Below are 4,169 nucleotides of genomic sequence, written 5' to 3'. Positions count from 1 at the left end.
ATTGAGCGTGTAGTGCAGTGGGTGGCTGTCTCTGGGAGGGCTGGTTCAGGCTCACGAATTCCGGTGTGTGGCGGTCCAGCCATCACAACACGAACGTGCCTGAGTTGGGGAGTGAGGATTGAGAAAGGAAAGAACACTCAAGCCTGAGCGGAGACCAAGAGAAGTCTGATTTATTTCACAGAAACAGCTCCTTTTATAGGTTCACATCAACAGGAAGCACCAAGCAACTATTTGTATCTTTTATGCAAAGACCGGATTTTCTGACTCTTTGCAAAGAACATCAGATCTTTGGCTGTCTCCTTGAGTTTCTCCCACTGCAGCAACAAGTTTAACAAGCAGAGTCCTAGAATGTTACAGATTGTATCAATGCCTTGAGTGTAGAGGTGAAGAAGTTTCCTTTTAAATGTCAAACTCCTACAGGGCCATGGCCGGGCTCCCACACTAGTGACCCCAAGGTGTGGCTGGGCTGGCGGGTCACAGAAGCCCAGAAGATGCAGTGTGCAGGGAGGCAGGGCTCCTGGGTCCCTGGCAGGCCACTCCCACTTCCACAGGCTGTAGGAGCCCAGGACTCGTAGAAGTGTAGACAGCTCGGTATTGACACCCAGGGCCTGGGAACCGAGGGTGCCTCCTTCTCTAGCCTGCAGCTCTTCGTCCCCTTTCCCAGGCCAGTGCCAGCCTGGGTGGGACCAGTGGGAAGCCTGGGTCAGGGGCCTGGCTGGGTGTGCACAGTGGGGGCCCGACGGACCCCAAACCCAGAGGTAGTCACACACTGCCTCCCCTGTAGACACCGGAGGGAGGGGATGCTCGTAGCCTCTGGCACCCTCTGCTCTCCCACTATGTATGCTGCTCCACTTATATCCACTGTTCTTTTTCATTTATGTTTTGGAGACAGGGTCTGGCTATGTAGTTCAGGCTGGGCTTGAACTCACTACGTAGTCCAAGTTGAGCTTGAACTCACGGTGATCCTCCTGCCTCAGTCTCCCGGGTGTTGGGATCATGGGCATGTGCCAGCACACCTGCTATATCCATTGTTCTTAAAAAGATCTTCGAGTAAATGTTTCCAGTGATAGAGCACAAGCTTCGCCTGGATTCCCTGCATCTCTACCAAAACAAAAACAAACCAATAAAACACCACCACCACCACCACCACCACAACAAAAATCTTCCAGATTCTAAGGCTAAAAACGTTCTGATTTACTTTGACACCTCCCTCCCTCACCTCATGGATGTGGACAATGAGCCTGAGGGTTGGGAATGACCTGGCCAGGGCATTGAGGGAACCAGAATCCAAGCCTCGGTCAGAGGCCTCCCCCCATGGGAAGGTTATCCTGCTGCGGCCGGAAGTACACCTCTTCCTGCCTGCTGTGCAGGGGCTCCAGGTGCCCCCGAAGCTGACCCTGGGGCCCAGCCTTCCCGCCTCAGCTTTGGCAGGCCCATCTTTCACCGAACCTCCTGACCCCCCTCAGCCTACACTTCCTTCAGGACCCACCCAAAAAGCTGCTTCTTTCTGAAAGCTTTCCTGACTCCAACCTTGGGCTTTGTCCTCCCCGTGCACCTGGGACAGACGCCCCTCCTCCAGAGAATGGGGAGACCCCATCTCCCTGGCCCCTGGGACTGAGGCGGACACCTTGGCTGTTTGGGGAAAGGCCTGCTTGCCTGGGCTGGAGGCCTGGGGAGCGAGGTGTGAGGAGCGTGGAAGTTGACAACTTCCCATGGGACCCTGTGAGCAGCAGGGCCCTGGACATGCGGAGGTGGCCTGCTGACTGGGGCTTCCAGAACTCACTCTCATGCTGACTGACTGGGCTGATCGGAGCCAAGTGCCGTGTTCTGGTCTCTGCTTCTTTGACCGGGGTAAGGGGAACGCTGCCTGTACGCCATATCCATTCCTGACCCAAACTCAGGCTGTCACGAGCGACCTGCCAAAAGGGACAGAGGGCCATCGAGTGGGAAGTGTGGGCCGTTATCTGGCACCACCTGTCCCGAGCCTCGTTTCCTCCCCTGAGGTAAATGAAGGTGATGGTGTCTGCCTTACAGACGGGGCCAGTGAGCCCAAGTCTGTGAAGGGCCAATGCCCAGCTGCAGTGACCGGAGTCATCTCACTCTCGGTGCCGGTGCCACTGCTCTGGGACCTCTGGGGGTCAGCCTGGGTACCACGGGGTGCTGTGGGGACCCCATGCAGGCTCCGCGTGTCCGCAAAAGTAGGGTCGACAGGGTGACGATGGGGTCCTGCCCTCAGGGCCACAGAAGGGTGGGAGAGGAACAGGGGTCCTCCAAGCCCTAAACTCAGGCCCCTGCAGCCCTGCTAGAACCATGTGCCCAAGGTGGTACAGGACTTCTCGTGTGTGGGGTGAGCCCTGGGAACAGTGAGGGGCTGGCACTGACCCGCGGCAGGAAGCATTGGGGCCCCTCAGCCTGGAACCCCATCCCTCCACGCTGTGAGCAGGGCCTGTCGCGCTCCATCTTGCACTGAGGGAGGCAGTGGGGGAGGACGTGCGGGCAGCCTGTACCCAGCTGTGTAGACTCAGGTTACCTCTGTTTGCCACCAGGGAACGCGCAGGAGTCAGTGGTGCCCACCTGCTCCCCACGTTCGTCCGCTCATCCAGGGCTGCAGCCGGTGGTGCCCGCAATACAGGAAGCGGCCTTTGAAGTTGCCAGAGGCTGAGAAGGGAGCTCGGAGACAGGCGCAGCTCCTCCAGGGGGCACTGGGCCTCTCCCCGTGCACTGCTCCCCAAAGCAGAGGGTGTGCTGCTGTCACCAGGGGCCTCCGATCCTCACGTGCGCTTTTGCCCAAAGACCCTGTGTGGCGTCTCCAGCCCCACACGGGTCCGTGCACCCGCGTGACGGCGGAGGACAGACTGGACCCAGCACTTCCGCTCACAGCGTGTGAGCGCCAGGCAAGGGGGCGGGAGAGCACTCTCAGGCCGAGGTCATGTGGCCACTGTCAGGGGCTGTCCTGCCGGGCACACAGCACTCCTGTGACCTGAATGGTGAGAGCCGCTTTTCTTGGGAGAGGACTTGGCAATTGGGCCCAGGGCCTTCTTATTGAGCTGCATCCCCAGCCCTTTGAAAGTTTATCCTTATTTTGAGACAGAATTTCTTTTTCTTTCTTTTCTTCTTTTTGGTACTGGGGATCAAACTCAGGTCCTTGGGTGGCAGAACCACTGAGCTAAATCCCTGGCCCTTTTTTTTTTTTTTTTTTTTTTGGTTTTTTGAGACAGGTTCTCACTATGTAGTTAAGACTGACCTGGAACTCACTATGTAGCCCAGGCTGGTCTCAAACTCACGGCCATCCTCCTGCCTCAGCCTCCCGAGTGCTGGGATTACAGGCGTGCGCTACACGCATAGCTCACTAAGGTACTCTTATTTATTTTTCACTACGAGGGGTCGAACAAAACTCAGGGTCTTGCGCTTGCAAAGCAGGCACAATGCCACTGAGCCACATCCCTGGGCCTCACCAAGGTATTCACTCTCGCAGCAAGGGACTTCTCTTCTCTGGGGTCCTAACCCTCTTGCCCGGGTGGAGGCCGCAGTGATCTGGATCCTCATGAGTGTGCCCAGCGCGACTGCCCAAAAACCTGTGCCTGTCACCCTGCGCTGCAGAGCTCCTGTTCTTGCAGTTCCCAGTCCTTTCCAATTGGCCAGGTCAGTCTACTTCTAACTTGCAGAGCAGGGACCCCAACAGTCATTACCACTCCCAGCCACCCCGCCTACCTATTTGACTCCCCAAATGCCGTCCTCTAACCTAGGTGCTATTTTTCTTTAAACAGTACCAGGGATTAAATCCAGGGCCTTGTGTGTGCTAGGCAAGTGCTCTATCATTGAGCTACTTCCCCAGTCCTTTAAATTTTTTTTGAAGTTTAGGGATAGGGTCTCTCTAAATTGCCCAGGCTGGCCTCCAACTTGTGATCCTCCTGCCTCAGCCTTCCAGGGTGCTGGGGTCACAGGCGTGTACCACCACGCCTCCTCCTCCTCCTCCCTGTGTGTTTGAGATCGATTTATTTTTTAGTGCTGAGTGATATTCCTTTGTCTGCACACACTGCAGTTTGTTTATTGTCCCTACTCAAGGACAGCCTGCTTGTTTCTCAGTTTTGGTGATTGTGAATGAAGGTGCTATAAACACCCACATGCATACCGCCCCCTGCCCCCGGTACTGGAGATTGAACCCAGGG

At 56.3% G+C, this 4,169-nt stretch overlaps 1 long non-coding RNA gene across 1 annotated transcript; it reads right to left on the bottom strand.

The window, feature by feature from the left end:
* Nucleotides 1-971: 971 nt before the first annotated feature.
* LOC117283420 lies at nt 972-2,840 on the bottom strand. Its single transcript, XR_004514391.1, has 3 exons — nt 2,575-2,840; nt 1,784-1,916; nt 972-1,101 (listed from the first exon to the last, which is right to left on the bottom strand). It is a non-coding gene; the product is annotated as an uncharacterized LOC117283420 (long non-coding RNA).
* Between the last annotated feature and the right edge of the window lie 1,329 nt (nt 2,841-4,169).

Source organism: Fukomys damarensis, unplaced genomic scaffold (assembly GCF_012274545.1).
Source record: "Fukomys damarensis isolate Sample0158 unplaced genomic scaffold, DMR_v1.0_HiC HiC_scaffold_4, whole genome shotgun sequence".
NCBI lineage: Eukaryota > Metazoa > Chordata > Mammalia > Rodentia > Bathyergidae > Fukomys > Fukomys damarensis.
Note: the sequence above shows the minus strand (reverse complement) of the source record. Positions and strands in the feature narration are given on the sequence as shown.